We start from the raw sequence: 19,989 nt of genomic DNA, 5'->3' as shown, positions 1-19,989 counted from the left end.
AGGTAGAGTATTTCAGAATAGAGAGAGGAGCATGTTACAGGCCTAAAATGAGGGGAAAGTATAGCTGTTTCCCAGAGTGCCCCTCGAAATTGCCCTCTGGGGCTCTCCTGGGGCTACCTCCTGTACACACCTGCTAATGAATGGGCTTGCTGTAACTTGTGGTAGTTAACATTATTGCACACTTGCTCTAGTAGTGCCCTAAGCCAGAAGGGAGGGGAGGAGGGAGGGAGGAAAGAAGGGAGGAAAGGAGAGGGAGGGAGAGAGAGAGAGAGAGAGAGAGAGAGAGAGAGAGAGAGAGAGAGAGATGCTATCCATTCTGAGCTTAAATGTAGATACTGGTGCACTCTGAGGATGTTACCCTTTTAAAATTGATTACATATTGTGATGCACACTGAATGTCATTAAAAGTCACACTGGAATGTACAGGGAAGACAGCACCCAGACTGGCTGTGTCACAATTTCCCTAAAACTTCTATCCACTCTGAATAGAACAGAGCAGAGAAGCTAAAGTGGAAACCCTTCTACACACCATTCAACACTATAAGCTTTCCCAAAGTCCAGTATGGAGTAACTGCTTCTCCCTCCTGGGTAACTTCAAGCTCCCCCACCCTAAGACTTGCACAAGGTAAGTACTGTTGTCAGAAAGGCTGGCAGAGCTCAGCTGGGGAACCACGATCCTGCCTGGGCAGGAGAGCAGTGATCTGGGTCCATAGGATGGCACTGCAGTTGAAGGGACAGCATGAAGGAATGATAGAGAGCCAAAAAGCACATTGTTTCTAGGAAGCAGCAGGCTCATGTGGTTAGAGGACTAGGGCATGGCTGGTGATGAGGCTGAAAGTCCAACAGAGTCAAGGAGTGAAGAACAGCCTGGCCTGAGAATTACACTGGGGTTTCTGCAGTCCTGTTTCTGCAGAGAAGGTGCCCTCAAAGGAGTCTGACAGGAAAGAAGGGAACAGGTCTGGGTTTGAGAAGACCCTTCTGCTGCCAGTGATGCTGCAGAAGAGAGCATTACTCTTGTTTGGGACCCTCTCCATACAGATCCACCCCCACCCTCAGCCTAGCCCTTACATCAGTGAGTTTAACATCAGTGAGTTTACAGCAGAGCAAACAGCACCATCCATCACTATTCATCCCTCACAGCATGGTGAACCTGCACTCATTTCCACCTGCTGTTTCTCCAGGGATGAGAGTTGGGGTAGTGATCCTATGCCCCCACCATGCCCCTTGCATACCCCCAGGCCCTGCCAAGGAGAAGCCTTCAGCTTCAGAGCTGGCTTCAGAGTCCTTCCCAGAGAAGCCACACAAAAGCTGACCTCTCACTTGCCCTGGAGACTGTCCACTCCCAACTGAGCTATTTCCTAAGCTGTGCCTTCTCCCTGACTGGATATTTCTATTTGAGAAGCTGTTTTCCTAGCTGCAGATCAACAGTGGCTAACACGGACCCTGGGAACGGGCCCAGAGTCCCCAGATGATTAATGTCCTGTGCTTTGAGATGTCAAAACACAGGGACAACCAGAGCATACAGATATCCAGACAGCATAGTGACATGGCAGGCCAGTTCCTCGAGTCTTTTGGGGAGAGAGACACCATAATTCCACCCATGAAGTCAGCGAAATTGAATCCCTTACAACTGAAAAGAATTCCCTGCGTGGATATCCACTTCCAGGAACTGTCTCAAGTTCTCACGCCACTGTCTGCTGCCCAGTGGCTCTGGGGAAGCCCATCCCATCCAGGTCTACTGACCCACTCCACCAACCCAGCTGGGGTGACAGTCACATATCAGTGGCTTTGTGTTTCTCTGTCACATATCAGTGGCTTTGTTTATCTAATTGTCGGCCTGTTTTGGAAACACTCTCCTAGACTCCTGTATGAGTCATAGGTTAAGGAGCATGAGTAATTCCTCTGGCACGCCTGGAACAGAGGGGAAGCCTTCCCATTTGATTTCCGGTCCTAAAAAAAGACAAACTAGTTTATCCAGGAGGCTAATGACTTTTGACAGTTAGGGTGGCCTAGCTGGCCTGGAAAGCCATCTTATGTACTATAGAGTTCGGAAGTGTCAGCGTCTCCTCTGCTTCTATTTGGAGGCCATCTGATGCCACTTTGTGAGCCATGGAAATCAAGGGGGAGAACAATCTGTCTCCTCTTGCTGAGCTGCTGTGGGTTTGGTCCTCCTCCTGCTGGGTTTGTTGTTGTTGGCACTAGTGGGTTTTTCGCCCCCTTCTTACTGAGCCGTGATGAACTCACTAATGCATCCGCTCCCACTGGGTGTGGCTCTCTTTGTAACCAGTATCCAACTTCCTGGAGTGAGATGGAAAGAAAGTGGCTCCATCTGCCCTGGTTCTGAGTAAACTTCGGAGAAGACCAGCTGCTTCAACGACCGAAACCCAACAGCTTTCAACTACAGTGAAACGCTATAGTGAACATTCAGTCCCACTCTAGGGACCAAGTGATGGGGAATGTCTAACTTCTATCTGACATAATTTTGTACAGTTCTAATTTTCCACAGTGAGTGTGGTCAGAGGGGAAGAAACAAGAGTAATGGTGCTTATTTGGAATCTTTGCATTCTTTTTATTTACTGATTGTTTCCTAGCAGCTGTGTGGCTTTAGATAAGTCCACTCACTCTCTTTCCTTACCTGTGAAATAGAGTTAACAACAGTGGTTGAGTAACACGAGTAAGCATTCACAGGCCTTGTTCCCCGCTGCCCTCAGGACTCTGTCGTGTGTGTCGTGCATAAACACTGATATGTGACTGCCCATCACCAACCATTACTCCCCATCACTGCCCGTCACCAATGCCAGAGACTCCTCTGAAATATGCTACTGAATGATTGAGGCTAGAACCTTCCTTCTTTTAACTAAAAGGAGGAATATCAGTCCTGATGAGGAAGGCGTTCCATCAGGGAGACAGTGGCAGATGAAGGTGAATTCATTTGGTTCTCAAGTATCTTCAATTTGTTCTCCAGAAAACGCTGAGAAGATCTCTGGCTTCTCCACACTTTCTCTAAGAGTAGGATAAATGGGTGCACTTCAGCGAGTCTTTCTGAAGGCCTCCAGAACACTCTGGATGAAGTTAACCCCCTATACTTGTCCTCTGGGTCCCTTACCACTTTCCCTGCCTAGCTTTCTCCAGGTCTTTCCACTTTCCCACGGGGTTGCATGCCTCCTCCCCACCCCACGTCCACTGCTATACTCCATCTCCACAGGTCTCACTTAAGGTTGCCTCCTTACAGAAGCCTTTGCAGGAAGCCCCTCTGATATTGTCTACAAAGCCCCTGTTCTGGTTTGGATGTAAACACCCCCTAAAGCAGTGGTTCTCATCCTTCCTAAGGCTTCAACCCTTTAATACAGTTCTTCATGTTGTGGTGATCTCCAGCCATAAAATTATTTTGTTGCTACTTTACAACTGTAATTTTCCTACTGTTATGAATTGTAATGTAAATATCTGATATGCAGAGTCTCTGATATGGGATCCCAAAGGGTCACCATCCACAGGTTGAGAACCACTGCCCTAAAGCACTATGAGTTTGAACCCTTGGTCCCCAGCTGATGGCACTGATGGAGATGGGGGCCTAGCTGGAGGAAGTGGGCCATGGGGCAGGGAGGCTCTTGGGGTTTATAGTCCAGCTCTGCTCCCTATCCCATCTCTGCTTCATGTTCTACCGAGGTGTGAGGAGGCAAGGGGATGTCAGCAGCAGACTCTGGCTACCTTGTAGCTGTCCTGCCATGCATTCCTTTCTACACTGGCCTGTATCTCAAACCGTGAGATAAAAGGATTCCTTCTCCCCTTAATCTACTTTCTCAAGTATTTGGTCACATCAGGAGAAAATAGCACAGCTGGATTTGTTCCTAATTCACAGCATTAGACAGAAGTGCTAACTAGTGATCTGCTTGCTTCTAGCTTTCTCTCCCTCTCCCCTACTAGACTGAGGCTTCCAGGAAGGCAAAGACCAGCATATGGTAAATACTCACTCAGTAAACACCCCACAGTAAGTAGCCAAGGCTGCTCTGTGGGAAGAGGGTGGGAAAAGAAAGGCAAGGGGAATAGGGGAGGGGACAAAGAAAAGGACGCAAGAGGGGGGTGAGAAGAGCAGCCAGGAAGGTAGACTCAGCATGATGGTGTTGGGTCACTACACCACCATTAGAGCCAAAGGCCAAGAGGGCTCCAAGCAAGCAACTGAGCAGTGGCATTCAATGCCCCAAAACACTGCTGGCAGATGACAGAGGCCACTTAGCACGGTGTCCCACCAATTAAAATTAATGAAGAAATGTGTAGAAGTGACAGTGAGGATGGAAGCAAAACTGTGAAGTTAATGGAGCTTCTCTCCCCTTTAGGGTTTTCAGCTCTCACTGTCCCTCTCTAGCTGTCGCTGGTGTCCCTGAGAGACACTGAGCAGAGCAAAAACACAAAGGGCCCTGGAGCCAGAGGGCCCTGAATGCAAGTTACCTGCCTGCTACATGACTCTGGGACTAGCATGACAACATTGCCTCCCAAGTCACTCTAGGGAGTCTGGGACATCACTGAAAAAACTATAACATACAGTGTTTGAGGGGTATTGGTTCTCACCCGCCCCCAGCCTCTGACTCTTGTCCTCTGTCACTCTTATGGGAAACCAGAGGAGGGATATTTGTCCTTCTAAGGACATTGGTGTATAGAACTTACTAAATGCCTATGAAATTCATTTGTAATTTAGTCCTTCACTATTTCCTTAAAGTATATTATCTTAACTAATAAAATTTGTCTAGTATAGGTAAAGAGATGGCTTGGTGGTTAAGAGCAGTCATTGTGGCTCTTGCAGAAGGCTGAGTTTGAGTTCCAGCATCCACATGGCAGCTCACAACCTTCTGTAACTCCAGTTCAGAAGAGCTGATGCCCTCTTCTAGGCCCTGAAGACACCATACACGTGTGGTACACATACATACATGCATGCAAACATTCACACACATAGTATAAAAAATGGTTTTAAAATCTGTTGAGCAAGTCTTGGTAGCACATGCTTTAAACCCAGCATTAGGAAGGCAGACACAGGTGGATCTCTATGAGTACTAGGTCAGCCTGGTCTACACAGGAAGTTCCAGGCCAGCCAAGGCTACATAGTGAGTCCTTGTCTAAAAAACAAAATCTGTTAAACGAAGATTATTCCACTCATATAAAATAATAGTTTGAAGCAGTCTGAGTGCTGGACATATTTTACAAATTAGGGAGGGCCTATAGACACCTGGGCTCTGCACTGGCCAAAGGAGCCCAGATACCCTCCACCTCTAGTCCTTAATGGGGCATGGAGGACTCTTGTGATCTGTTCCTCCTTGATACTGGGGAACCTGTAGACTGAGCTGTTGAAGGTAAGGTAGCCTAATGGGCAGGGACTTTTGCTACTATTTGTTGAACACTCACTATCTGTGTATTTTGGGAGACTGTTGTCTGGGGCTCGCTTACAGCAGAAGCTCCTGAACTCTAGTGGTGTCAGAATTCAAGAGCACTCATTTGAAATTGTTGGAGATCTCCAGCTGCGGGGCAGAAGGGACAGGGAGGAACCTATTCCAAACCCTGCCCTCAGTGTACCAAGCAGCAGCTCCCTGAAGCTGCCCTCCGAGATCCAGCCCAAAGAAAGCCCACCAAGGGTCAGCTCCTCCCATGGGGCTGCCCAAACCACGCCTACAGGTATGTAAGACTGGGTCACCAGACCTACAAAGGAGTTTCTCTCTTGCCTTTCTGACAGTCACCTGGTAGTTGCTTTGCTCTGTTTACTAAACCTGTACTTATTAATTCGGCTTGGTTGGCTTATTGCATGGGTAGAGGGTACCCAATAACAGAGGAACCAATATTTATTAGAAATACGCAGTTTGGGCACATTCACAGTTTCTGACTCTGTAAATGTGAGGCAGGATCTAGGAACTTACATTTCCAAGTTCCCAGGAAGGCCTGCTTTGTGGTTTAAGGCTCACACTTGGACAATGGAAGTCCAAAAGGTTTTGTTATTTTTGTTTACTCTGTTGGTTGTTTTTTGTTTTGTTTGCATGCCTTTTGTGAAAGGGTCTCTGTAATGGTGTTGTCAACTTGGCAGGATATACAACCTCTGGGGAAGGATTATCTAGATTACATTAGTCTCTGAGAATGTTTTGAGAGATTATCTTTATTCTATTAGTTGATGTGGGAAGACCCATCTTGACTGTGGGTGGGACCATTCCCTGAACAGGAGATCCTACACCATACAAAGTGGAAAAACCAAGCTGAGCACAGGCAAACAAGCATTGCTACCTCTCTGTCTCCTGCTTGTGGATATGATGTGAGCAGCTAGCTGCTTCAAGCTCCTGCTGCCTTCAAGTTGCTTTGTCAAATGCTTTGCCAGGGCAACAATAAAAGACATCAAGGCAATGTTTCTGTCTTCAGGCTAGCCTAAAACTGGTGATCCTCCTGCCTCCACATCCCCAGTGCTTAATTAAGCACCCTGTATGCTCCCCTCACAAGTCGGAGATACAGTATGAATAGAACACTGTATGAGGAGAAGCTGCACCTATTCACCCTAAGATGCTGAGGGGCGGGTTATTGCAGTTCACTGATTTCAGATGTAGGAAGGATAGAGGAATCTGGTGGCTTAGTGATGTGCTAGTTATCTTTCCAAGGAAGCAAAATAAAGGAGAAAGGGCTTATTTTGGTTCATGGTTTGGTGTGTCACAGTCCATCGTGGTGAGGGAGACATAGAGGTGGGAATGGCTTGCAGCTTGGCAGGTGGAGCTTGCTCACACAGGGGCCGTTCAGGCAGGGAGGGGACTGGAAATGGATGTGGGACTATAAACCATCAGGCCTGTTGCCCAGAAACCCAGTTCCTCTAGCTAGGCTCCACCTTTCAAAGGTTCTGAAACCTCCCCAAATAGTGCCACCAGCCAGATGCCAAGTGTTTCAACACATGAACCTGTGGGGGACTAGACTAGTCATGACATGCCAGGACCCAGGGTTCCAATCCATCTCCTCTCTCCTTTCCTTCAAATCTCAATTCCAATCAAACCTCCTGTCTCAAGAGTTCGACTGTTCTTTCTCCCATAGTGCTTCATGTATCTCTTTATTATGACAATTATCTCCCTGGACTATTAATGCATGTATTGACCTATGTTCCCACTGGACCATGAATTCTTTCATCAGTAGGTCTGTACTCTGTCTCACATAAAACTTAAATGTTTATTGACTGCCAGAATAATTGATGGAATAAGTGAGTGTGCTTGGTGAATATTAAAATATGTGGTTCAGGGAAGAAGTATTAAAATTGATACTGTGTGACAATTGGAATCAAGTGCTTTCTGGTCTAACAAAGAAGAGCTGGCCTCTCTGCTCTACTTAGTCATGGAATCTTAGATAAACTACTGCCATAATTCTTCTGCATTGTGTGGGGTAAATACTCAGATATACAATGTGACTTTTAAAAAGAGATTTGTGTGTGTGTGTGTGTGTGTGTGTGTGTGTGTGTGTGTGTGTGTGTGTTTGCCTGCAAATATCTGCAAGTATGTATCTGTGCCAGGTGTGTGCAGTACTGACAAAGGTCAGAAGAGGGTGTTGGATCCCTGGAGATAGAATTAACAGTTTCCTTATCAACATAGATGAACTATAACAATAGATTTTCTTTCTTCAGTGTTGAGGACCAAACTCTTACACAGCTAGGAAAGCACTCTATCACAGAGCTAAACCTCCAGTTTAAGATCCATCTTTGCACATATGTGAAGATTAAATGAAATTATAAGTATAAAACATTTAACATTATACTTGGCACTAGAAAATGTTAGATGAAACAAAATTAGATATGTGATAGAGTAAAGGAAAAAGAATCGGGAGATGGAAATTGATTGGGCTGTGCAAATTAAACACCATCAAGTAAAGCTATACAATGCTTGCTTAATATTTATGGTCTATGACTAAGCAGCAAATCTTATTTGCCGACCACTTAATACATGTCAAATTAAACATGATGATTCTAACACCGACATTAAGCTCAGGGATGTTCTCCAGTCAAGGAGACACAGCACTAAGAAAAGCTGTCCAATTGGTGTTTAGGAGGTCTCTGTTGACTTTTAGAATACTCTTTGCAGGAAAATGGGTACCCAAGGATAAGGTAAGAGTTCCTAACATGAGACCACAATGCCAGACACAATTTTTAAAAGAAGTATGGCAAACAAAGTAAAAGAAAGAAACATCAATTTTACAAATGAATATATTTATTTTAAAAATGTTTCCATCCATGCTGCTGATGGTTTACCAGATTTAAAAGGATTTTAATGCAAAATACCATATATATATATATATATATATATATAATATATATATATATTTTGGTTTTTTGTTTTTCAAGACAGGACCCCTCTGTGTAGCTCTGGATTTCCTGGAACTTACTTTGTAGACTAGGCTGGCCTTGAACTCTCAGAGATCCACCTGCCTCAGCCTCCCAAGTGTTGGGATTAAAGGCACATGCCACTACACGTAGCTGTTGTTAGCTGTTCATTTGAGACAGGATTTAGCTTTCTAGCCTTTGCTGGCTTAGACCTTGCAGAGCCCTCTTTTGCCTCTCCAGGGCAGACATTACAGGCATGTACCGCCAGGTGTTCTTAAGAAGAGGGTTCTAATTTCTCTGCATTTTGTGGGTGGTTTCATCGGGGATGGGTTCCTAAATGTACCCCCGTTCTCTTTTCTCTCTTTAAAAATTCCAAGCATTTTCTTTCAAAGATCACACACAATGCTTCTATTTTTACAGTTGAAGCTGTTTTAAAGGACAAATATTTTAAAACAGGCAACAGCCTTGTGTGAGGGGGAAGAACTATTAATAAATCAAGTTCTAATGGCCCAGGCAGGACAGAGCGGGCATGACTCGTAGTTGCTGAATTGCTCTCAAAAACAGGAACACACAGGAAACTGATGACAGCAAATTTCAAAGCACAGCAAAGTCCTCATTAATGCTGAGCATGGAAGTCACACTTCAGCTTCAAATATGCTGAAGCAGAAATAATAATAATAATAACAATAATAATAATAATAATAATAATAATAATAATAGTAACAACAACAGGAGGCCTTCTGGGCATCAGCAGCAGAGAAAATGCAAGGGATGTGCTGTATCATGGCCGTCTGTGACAGTCTGGAGTGCCTGATTTTTAAGGAAGTATAGTCTTTAGATTCCTTCTCAACCAAACTCCTTTTTTTCTTTCTATATTTTTTTTAAGATTTATGTTTAATCACGTTTGTGTTTGTGTATATGTGTATGCACAGGAGGGTAGTATGTGCCCATGAGTGTGAGCGCCTGTAGAGGTCAGGTGTCAGATCTCTTGGAACTAGAGTTACAGGTGTTTGTGAGTACCTGTGGTGGGTGCTGGGAATTGAACCTGGGTCCTCTGGAAGAGCAATATGTGCTCTTAATAGAGGAGCCATTTCTCCAGCCCTAGTGTGTGTGTGTGTGTGTGTGTGTGTGTGTGTGTGTGTGTGTGTGGTGTACATGTGTGTGGTGTGTGTGTATGTGATGTGGTGTATGTGTGTGTGTGGTGCACATGTGTGTGGGGGGTATGTGATGTGGTGTATGTGGTGTATGTGACATGTATGCAGGTGTAGAGGCCAGACTAAGGATGTGTTCCCTCTCATCACCCTCTGCCTTATCACCTTGACACAGGGTCTCTCACTGAACTGGAAGCTTACCATTTTGGCTAGGTTGTTCTGCCAGCAAACTCTGGAGACCTGCCTGTTTCTGCCTATCAATGCTTGGCTTACAGTCAGGCAGAGACATAACATGCTTTTCATGTGAGTATTGGGGATTTGAACTCAGGTCCTCATTGTTTCAGAGAAAACATTCCTACTCCACTGAGCCATCTTCCCAGGCCCTCTTTTTCTTTGTCACCTTCCCCTCTCTTTCTCTTACATATTCCACGTTGGCTTCAAACTCACTATGTAGCTAGTCTTGAATTCCTGGTCTCCTGCCTCTACCTCCAATGTCTGTGTCTATCTGTCTCTGTCTTTTTCTTTTGTTGAATTTTGAGAAAGGGTCTTGCTGTGTCTCATAGGCTGGCCTTAAACACATGATCCTCCTGCCTCAACCTCCCCATACCCAACTTTAGATCCTATTTCCTTCCTTCTTTCCTTCCTTCCTTCCTTCCTTCCTTCCTTCCTTCCTTCCTTCCCTTTTTCCTTCCTTCCCTTCCCTTCTCCTCCTCTTCTTCTTCCTCCTCCTCTTCCTCCTCCTCCTTCTCCCTCCCTCCTCCTTCCTTCATCTCCTCCCTCTTCTCCTCCTCCTTATTTGTTTGGTTTTTCAAGACAAGGTTTCCCTGTCCTGGAACTGTAGACCAGCTGGCTTCGAACTCACTGAGATCTTCCTGCCTCTGCCTCCTGAGTTCTGGGATTAAAGTGTTGTGTCATCACTGCCCAGCTTAAGTCCTATTTTCTAATTGCGATTATCCATAACTTTCAAATGCAAACATTGTAAACAACCATTTGTAAGGTGATACTTTGGAAGCTTTAAAAACATGTTCTAATAATCAAAGAACATTCTTTTATGTTGTCTTTTTTTCTTGTAGGAGAAAAATGGGAATAATATTAATAGGAATTAGGAGAAAATAAATTAGGATAAAAATATTTTTATGAGTAGGAATTGGTAGCACTTTTAAAGAAGTTTTTTTAGCTGGGTGTTGGTGGCGCGCTCCTTTAATCCCAGCACTGGGGAGGCAGAGGCAGGTGGATCTCTGTGAGTTCGAGACCAGCCTGGTCTACAAGAGGTAGTTCCAGGATAGGCTCCAAAGCCACAGAGAAACCCTGTCTCCAAAAATCAAAATAAAATAAAAAAATAAAGAAGTTTTTTTTTTCTTTAAATCACGTGAATGCGTGTGGTTCTGTGCATGTGTTTGCAGGTGCCATTGGAGGCCAAAAGAGGGTGGCAGATCCTAGGGGGCTGAGATTACAAGCAGTTGAGTTGCCTGGTGTATGTGCTGGGAACTGAACTCACATCCTCTGCAAGAGCAGCAAGTGCTCTTAACAGCTGAGCCATCTCTCCAGCCCGTTGGTGGCTCTTCTAAAACAACAATAACCAACCATCCTAATTTAAAACTGAGCTAGTTGACTGCATATACAGATATTAGAGAGACAGACTAATAGAGTGCACTATTACCCTTAGTGCACTGATTCAGCTCATGGCCCTTCAACCCTAGATACAGAAAAGAAATTTCAGTTGTGCAAATGAAAACATGAAGAAGGAAGAGAGGATCCAGTGTAGCCCAAACCACAACTTCACACACACTCTGCTCTTGGTTTAGGAAGAATGTCAAATGTTGCCTATTTTTCACCAGAAGGAAAACAAGCTGCAAGTCTCGGCAGCCAGACATAGAAAGTATTGTTTTGAGGAAATGAAAGGGAGATCTCAGACATGCTGGGGCAGGATTATTCTTCCACTGCTTTTTAATTACAATTACCATACTAAAAATAGTTGCATTATCCTTCATTCACATATCATTGCTCAATAGCCCCATTTGTGGAATATGAAAATATTTGATGCCTTGCAAATGAAGACAGCTGGATGCTTAAAACCTTGTCTGAAGTTTTCAACACAGCAAAAATCTTAATGTATTCTTTCCCCCTGGTATAATCAAGTGGTTATCCGTCAACTATGTTTTTATTTCTGGGATTAAGCAGGGTAGAGGAAAAAATTTTTCTTTTATTACAGAACTTGCCAATTTTTTTTTTTAGTTTCGTCTACTTACTTGAAAGTTAATGCTTAAATATTGTATTGAACAGAAGGCAAGGCCAGTCTTCCAAAATGGCAACATGCCCCTCTGAGTCAGGGGAAGGGAACAGACAGATGAACAAGGTGAGAACTGCATGAGAAGGGCTAGTCTATCCTCATTTTCTAAAGCCTGCTGTCCTTGAGAAGCATGAAGGCATCAAGATGTTGGCATCAAGGGATAATGTATTCTTCTTCGTTGGACCCAGCCCAGCCTGGGGTCCTAGTAAGTGGGTAGAGTGTAGTATGCTAGTGTGGAGGGTGCTTAGCTCTGGGTGCTCTTGGGCAGCAGGGGGTCTTCAAGCTAAGGAATAACTGAACATGACGGCTGTGCCAAGCACCACAGACTGTAGGTCACCTTGAACTTAGCTTGGCCTTAGAAATTCATTATACAGTTCTTGGTGTTTCTAAAGCAGTCCACTGAGGTAAGAGGTACTCTGAGGCTTAAAGCAGATCTCCTTGGAATTTTCCAGGGAACACAGCCACACAAGGGCAAGTCATCTCAGAGCCGTCCAGCCGGAGGGTGGATCACTGGTGACTTTAAAGAGAGAAAAACCAGAATAACACGAAGCAGTGCCAGAAAACACAAGGGGTGTTCTGGAATACTTGGCTCTCTTTGTTTCCTCTTACAATTATTTTTATTATTATAAACAACTGTGCAGAAGGTTTATGCCATAACTTCTTCAATAAAATGCCATTATTGAGATATTCTTAGAGATTTTGTGAATTTCTCCTTATGGCTACATCTTTCATACAAGGTTGTAGTAAGTCTGTCTACGATGGGAGCCTTACTTTCCCATAACATTTATTATTATATTATATACATTTATATATATTATTATTATTCATTTTTATGAGACAAGGTCTTACTAAGTAGCCCTGGCTGTCCTGGAACTCGTTCTGTAGACCAGGCTGGCCTCAGACTCACAGAGATCCACCTGCCTCTGCCTCCCAAGTGCTGGGATTAAAGGCATGCACCACTGCTCCTGGATGTATTTTAAGATTTTTAAAGTCTATTATTTTTCCTTTTAATTCTATTTATGTATGTCTGAATGTACACATGTGGGTGAGAACCCTTGAAGGCCAGAAGAAGGCGTTGGGTCCCCTAAAACTGGGCCATCTCTCTAATCCCATACTTAATATTTTAAAGGACAGTATAATGTTTCATTCATTTGATACAGAGATTTGGATTCTCAAAAGAGAGAGGCTAGCAGGGGAAGGAGAAATGACAGGGCAGCTATTTTACAATGGGAAGCCCCAGAAGTTGCTTTTGTTGAGGTGGGGGTTGCTGGAGGTGTGTGCTTGAGTTCTGTCTGTGTCCATAGAATGTCATACAGCTAGCTTCCATACCCTGTCACCATTTTTTTAAATCTGTGCATTCAAACAACATTGACTTCAAACAATATTGCCTGTGCTATATTTTGGTTGCTATGGGAGATACAGAAGACCCATCCCTGTGTGCACAGTACTGGCCTCACAGAGTCTGGAAGACAAGAGCTGACAAATGCAGCTGGCAGGATTTGGAAAGAGGAAGTGCAGAGTGCTTAGGGGTAGATTTTTACATGAGGAGGTCACAGCTTCGCTGAGCAAGTGACCTTTCAGCATGAAAGCAGGTGCCAGCCCACAAAGGCAGTAGGGAATTTTCAGGCAGAGGGGTTTAGTAATCAATATGGTTTTTGCTAATAACTTTAAACTTTACCAACTAGTCTGTTTTTCAAGGCTAAAAACAGGGTTCATCTGATGGCATTTCTTTGCATCTCTGGCAGTTGTACAAATACATGACTCAGCAATATTCAAATAAAGGAAAAGGCCCAGCCAGGGGTTAATAATAGTAATGATATAACCGCATCAACACGATTCTGCTCACACTCAAGATCTGGAGATCTGTATCCACACTTAGTTTTATTGTGTCTTTCTAGTAGCAGAAGGCTTTTTGATACACAAACTCAGGGTCACAAAGTTCCTGAGGATCACTCACCCAAACTTGCTAATTCTGGTTTTATATTGAATGAAATATGACATATAGCAAGGAGAAAGAGGGAGGCAGGGAAAGAGGCGGGGGGGGGGAGGGAGAGAGAGATAAAGAGAACTTTCAAGAAAAGTATGTAAGTTTCATTGTCTGTGCATACAAACTTTCTTTGGCCACAAGGCTGGAATGGATATGGAACAGGACAGCTGGGGCCAGTTCTAGAAGCCTATACCACATTACAGAAGGCCCTGAGGTTCAAACATTCCAGTGTTCTTTTCCAAGCTGTTTGTATAGAGGCTGGAGAGATGGTTCAGAGCTTAAGAGCATTTGCTGTCTCCCCACCACGCAGAGGACCTGAGTTTAGTTCCAAGCACCCACATTAGGTAGCTCACTCCCATCTGTTACTCCAGCTCCAGGGGATCCTATGTCTTCTTCTAGTCTCTGCAGGCACATAAAGACACACACATATACACAAATAAAAATCAACTGTTTATATGGGCTGATGAGGTGGTTCAGGGGGTAAAGGTGCCTGCCAGAAAAGCCTGGCATCCTGAGTTCAATCCCCAAACCCACAGAAAGGTGAAGAAAGGAGAATCAGCTGCACAAAGTTTTCCCCTGCCTCTACATGTGTGCTGCTGCACATGTGCCAAATACATGCACGCACATACTCTGTGATTTATAAAATGGTTTATACTAAAGACAGAATGGAAACAATGTAAATATAATTCATGGGTGTAATTTCTCCATATAGGAAAGTTGACTGCAAACCCCAGACACCATGTTGCTGAGGGAGGCTTAAAGGCATGGAGAATGTTCACAGTAAATTAGCTGAGACTAAAAGGAGGGTCCCCAGGAGCTTAGCCAACTAAGCTACATAGGAAGACTCCATCTGAATATATTAATCTGTAAAGATCAGGGTACCAAGTAAAATGTCAGCGCAATGAAATTAGTTCAAAAATACATAATTAGAAAAGAAACTTGACAATGAATTTTTTTCTAGAGATTATACCAATTTGGTGAAATTATATATTATTTTTCTTTTTCATGTTTGTGTTTTCCAAACTTTTTGTCACAGGTATGCACTGGATTTTTATTGAGTGGATAAAAGCCATAGACATTTCTGTTTTGTTTTGATTGTATATAGAAAGGAGAGGGCTAAGTGGAACTTTGGTTTGGTTTTGTGGTATTTAGGGTTAGCTTTAGGGTGGGAGGCATGCTATGCAAGTGCTAGCCCCAACTGTATCTCCAGCTCTTAAGATTCTGAATTGGTTGCTTTTATCTGAGTGAAGTAAGGAAGTCAGCTCCCTGAAGAGGGTCCAAACAGGCTCTTGCTTTCATTTTATTTATCTGTTTCTTGGTGTCTATTTCATTTTTAATTGTGTGTGTGTGGTGGGAGATGGGTATGTGTACTTGAGTACAGGTGCCCACAGAGACCAGAGGCATCAGATCCCATGAAGCTGGGGTTATAAGGAGTTTTGAGACTCCTGATGTGGAAGCTGGGAACTGACTTGACAAAGTCCTCTCTCCAGCCCTGTTTGTTTGCCTGCTTGATTTGAGAGAGGTTCTCATATACCCAAAGGGGCCTCTAATTCAGTTAGTAGAGGAGGATGGCCTTGAACTTCTGGTCCTTCTGCTTCTGTCGTCCCGGTGTTGGGATGATAGGAGTGTAATAACACACCAGCTGTTGATTTTATTTGAAAATGCTAAAAGAAAGAGAGGGCCAAGGTGCAAAAGAACTTTATAAAGAGTCTTTCCAATTAGTAATTCTGTACAAGGACAGGTTCAAGTAAAGGTGTTAGAGACACCACTTGCTGCCACCCTAACTGCTTGCCTTTTAATTGAAATGTGCATGGTGTTTCTGAATAGATAGTGTGTTTGTGGTGCTTGTACGTGAGTGGCCTGACATACATGGTGTGTGTGTGTGTGTGTGTGTGTGTGTGTGTGTGTGTGTATGAAACTGCTTGTAGAGGTCAGAGGACAACTGAAAGTTCTCTTTTCCTACCCTGTAGGTCCCAGGGATTGAACTCAGGTCCTCAGGTTTGGCAGTAAGAGCCCTTACCTGATGAACCATATCACTGGCCCCCATTCTTATAAATTAATTCCTAAGTGCCTGTGGGTTACATTTTAGTAGAGAGATAAAGTTCGAAACAAATTCCATGGGTTTCCATATGGCTAGATAGTTATTTCAATAGCATATATTGAAAACTCATCTCATTTTATTTTATTTTTTGAAACAGGATTTATTTGTGTAGCCCTGGCTGTCCTGAAACTCATTCTGTAAACCAGGCTGGCCTCTAACTCAGAGATCTGCCTACCTTTACCTCTAGAATGCTGGGATTAAAGGCGTGTACCATTACCACCCCACTAACCCCTCTCTTTTAAAAAATAATTTAAATTTTACTATATATTCAACTTTTAGGTTGAATAAATCACTTCCATTTATTGTATTATTTGGTGGTCCTAGGGATTGAACCTAGGGCATCCTGTCTGCTAACTAAGCATTCATTGTACCATAGGCCTATAGCTCCAACACTCCTTTTACTTTTTATTTTGAGACAGGGTCTAAGTTGCCTAGCCTAGCCTTGAACTCACTCTGTAGTCCAGGCTGACCTGGAACTTCCTACAAATGTGCATTAGACTCCTAATTAATGTGGATTACAGACCTATGCCATCAGGCAGACCTGGCTAATTACTACTGCTTTATATTTTGCTTTGAGAATATTCAAATACCCCCAATCTATTTTTTTCCAAAAACATAGTTTTATGTTTCTGAGTTACTACATTCCTTATGTGACTAAACACTTTGCTGTGCCTATGTTACTCTTCCTTTCTTTTCTGTTCTAGAAAGAACAGTTGAGTGCTGTGCATTCTAGCAAAACAGGGCAAAAAAGTTTGCTTTTGTTCTGAAGGCTGTTGTGCAGAGCATCTGTGAAGAGGTGAGGTGGCTAAGGAACCTTCAGCTTCTTCTAGCCACATGGCAAAGCCCCTTCCTTTCACATTGCAGCACCGAGAGCTGGAGGGTCTTGGCTAGGTCTGCAAGCAAGGGCTGCTCTTCAGCTTCATTACATGGTCTAGGACACATTCCAAAATGAGGTATTGTTGCTCTCCAGTTCTGAGCTGCTGGGTCATTCGGTTCAGAAAAGAGCCAGGGGAAGGCCTCTCTGGAGGAGCCTCAGAAAGAGCTGCCAATACTTGATAACCTGTAAACTGAATATTTATAAACTAATTTTTAAGGCTGGCCATGGTGGCATGTACCTTTCATCCAAGGACATGGGAGACAGAGGCAGGCTTCTGTGAGTTGAAGGATAGTCTCATCTACATAGTGAATTCTAGACCAGCCAAGGCTACAGGTGAGACCTGTCTCAGAACAACTAAACCATAACCAAGACCAAACCAAAACAAAGAATAGTCAAACTTACTTTTGTATATTCAGATATCAACCTGGATTTAAAAATTTAACCCCCCCTTCTCTCTTTCTCTGTCTCTGAAACACACACACACACACACACACACACACACACACACACACACACAGACAGAGACACACACACACACATACACACACACACACACACACACACACACAGACACACACACACACAGACACACACACACACACACACACACACACACACACACACACACACACACACACACACACACACACACTTTAGACCTGGTCAGCAGAGAAGAGGTAATTTAATTTCTCCACAAACAATAAAGGTCTTCAAGCCATGGCTCCCTTCTGCTCCTGACATTGTACTGTCTCTCCTCACTCCTTTCTCTGATCTCCGGTTTAGGCTTTCCCAAGGTAAGCTCAGTGCCTTTTTAAACCAATCAAAACCCCTTTTCTCCAGGATAGTGTTCTACTTCACCTTGCATCTGTCTGTTGATATTTTCCCCACAGTTCTCTATGCCCAGCCTCTTTGCTTTCCAGTTTCTCACTTTGCACCAGTCACCGTTTTCTCCTGTTCTGATTCTCTTTTCACTTCCTTTGGCATTTGCAGAGCATGGTTAAGCCTGGGCTCCCTATTGGAGAACTGCCCAGGCTCTCCTGTTCTTTGGCTCTGGTTGAGTACATTCATGAAGGCTCTGCTTAACGGGGTGGAGGGTGAGGCACCAAGAATAGAGCAGCAGCTCATCTCTACCAGGAATTGCTGTGCAGGATTCCATGAGCTACCACACCCCTCCCCAGAAGCCCCCACTCTGCACATCTCCCCCATGTGAAAAGACATCCCACTCCCAAGGCCTCATCCTAGGTTTTCTCCTTGCTCTTCCAAGGATAATTGGAGATTTTGCATCCTGACAGCATCTGTAAGTTGGTGTCTCCTTGATCTACATGTTCTCACTCTGAATGACCATTGTAAAGTAATTGTAAAAGTGCAATTTAGCAAAGTAGAACATGAACTTTGAGATGGATTGTCTGGGATTTTCAGGACATGTCTGTTCCTGCAAGATTGGAATAGAAATGCCTGCTTGGGTGTGTGGGGAGGGGATGTGAGACTTGATGGAGTTGATACATATGAGGCTTCTGGAGTAACACTCAACACATTCTATAACTGCAGTAATCCTATTCGGTTTCCCACAAACAAACTTAACATGCTCATCTCAAGACTCTCCAGCTTTCATGCTTATGTGATTTCTGGGTCCTGTCATTGTCTTCTCCAGTCAACCCAGCAGACCAGGAATTTGGTTTTGAGCACTTGACTTCAGAGCCTGATCTTCCATTAGACCAGCAGTTCCCAAAGTCAATTGTATCTCAGATCCGAAAGATGTTGAATTAGATTCTGTCAGACAGAGCCTCAATGTTCTGTAATTTTACAAAACCATTCTTTGGCAATTCAGATGATTTTGGCCACTGCATCAGAGGGCACTGCAAATGAGACTGTTCATTGTCACTGACTTCACCAGTAAAACCGGAACAGCATCCACTTCCTTTGTGTCAATAGTGATACCTAATATAACCAGATCTCTATTGTGCACCAGGAACTGTGCTGGGGATTTCCACTTATCACCTCACTTACCTCTCATCAAGCCCCTAGAGTATATAACAGAATATCCCCATTCCAAATAGGAAGAAACTCAAGTACAAAAAGATCAATCAGTTTGATTCACAGAGTCCAGACAGCAGGTATGGAAGGTAGGTATTCTAGTTAGCATTTCTGTTGATAGGATTAACACCGTGGCTGAAAACAACTGGAGGAGAAAGGGCTTATTTGGCTTACCCATTAAAGTCCATCATCCAGAGAATCCAGGGCAGGAACTTAAGACAGGAATCAGAATGCAGGAACTGAAGCAGAGGGCACAGAGGACTGTTGCTTACTGGCTTGCTTTCCCCAGATTTCTCAGTTACCTTTATCATACAGTCCAGGCCCAATTGCCTAAGGAAAGTACCTCCCACTGTGGGCTGGGCCCTTCTACATCAAGTAGCAATCAAGAAAATGCGTGATAGGCCAATCTAATGGAGGCAATTTTCAACTGAAGCTCTCTCTGCCTTCCCAAGTTCATCAAATTGACAACCAAGATTAGCTACCATAATAGGTATGTGAACTTTGGGGATTGAGACGAGGATTATGTTAAACATATTAAAAGAACTTGATACACACAGGTGTTTACCAAATAATTTTTCCCCCTTTCTTTATATCCATGTGATTTTATTCATGTTCGGGAAATTTAGATTGAGAACAATTACTTTGACTTTAGCTGTACTGAAAGAATTGGCAAGTTCAGCAATCTGGAAGGTAGAAAATAATGGACAAAGTAGGTACCAATAGAATAAATGTGTTTGGGTTTCCAACAGAGAGAAACTCTAAGGAAAATATAAGTGAATATGGAAGAACAGGCCTGAACATGGAGAGACCATTTCTTGTCTACTAAGGGTCAGAAAAAGCAAGATAATAACTCTTAACAGAACAGTCAAGGCACATGGAGGGCCTCTTACCCCCATTTGGCCAGCTATTCCTTGTGTGGACCTTTTCTGTTATAAGACTATGTATCAAGGCAAAGGCAGCTACAGTTACTATAAAATTCTCTTTGTTGATTCCATTGAGTTTCCACCCACGTGACTTTCCTTCTATCCCTTCCAGGCCCCAAAGAAAGTCTAATTTCTCTTCTGTTTGACAGCTCTTCAAATATGTGAAGAAAGTTACCTTGTACTCCCTGGGGCAAAAACTTCTGTTTCCTTTAATCTTTCCTCATGTGACATGGTTTCTAGTCTCATTACATCCTGATCTCTCTCCTTGTGCACAGTCATAATTTCTGTTTGCCAAGTCTTAACCGCACA

Source organism: Cricetulus griseus, chromosome 3, assembly GCF_003668045.3.
Source record: "Cricetulus griseus strain 17A/GY chromosome 3, alternate assembly CriGri-PICRH-1.0, whole genome shotgun sequence".
NCBI classification, from domain to species: domain Eukaryota; kingdom Metazoa; phylum Chordata; class Mammalia; order Rodentia; family Cricetidae; genus Cricetulus; species Cricetulus griseus.
Note: the sequence above shows the minus strand (reverse complement) of the source record.